We start from the raw sequence: 509 nt of genomic DNA, 5'->3' as shown, positions 1-509 counted from the left end.
TTTAAACCGCATAAACACATTTCATTACACCAAATACACAAAATAATGTTATTTTTAGCAGCATCATATGACCCCTTTAAAGCAGCACTATGTAGCTTTTGGCGCTCTAGCGGTTAATAAACAGAACGGCACACATCCCGCGGAAGAACATTCCAACCGGATCTACTTCTCTAAGTGTATGTCTATGGCGATTCACGCAGGTGTGTGTTACTCCGCAGCGGTGACCAGGCTGCAATAGTCCAAATATAAGTACTTATTATAAGTGTACCGTAGTGATTCGGACTAAGACAAAAATGCGGATTGGAAGATGAATCATGATGTATTCGCTCATTATATACATTTGGCAAATTTTGAACACAGAAAAGTTACATAGTGCTGCTTTAAGTACAATTTCTTAGTACTCTTTCCACCACTGTCCCTGGATCACTAACATCACTATTCTGATCTGTGAAAACTTTCACAGTTCAGTAAGGGTCCGTTTTCACAGATCAGAATAGTGATGTTAGTGA

Source organism: Sinocyclocheilus grahami, unplaced genomic scaffold (genome assembly GCF_001515645.1).
Source record: "Sinocyclocheilus grahami isolate Dianchi unplaced genomic scaffold, SAMN03320097.WGS_v1.1 scaffold758.1, whole genome shotgun sequence".
In the NCBI taxonomy this organism is placed as follows: domain Eukaryota; kingdom Metazoa; phylum Chordata; class Actinopteri; order Cypriniformes; family Cyprinidae; genus Sinocyclocheilus; species Sinocyclocheilus grahami.
The sequence above is the reverse complement of the archived record's forward strand: the minus strand, read 5'-3'. Positions refer to the sequence as shown.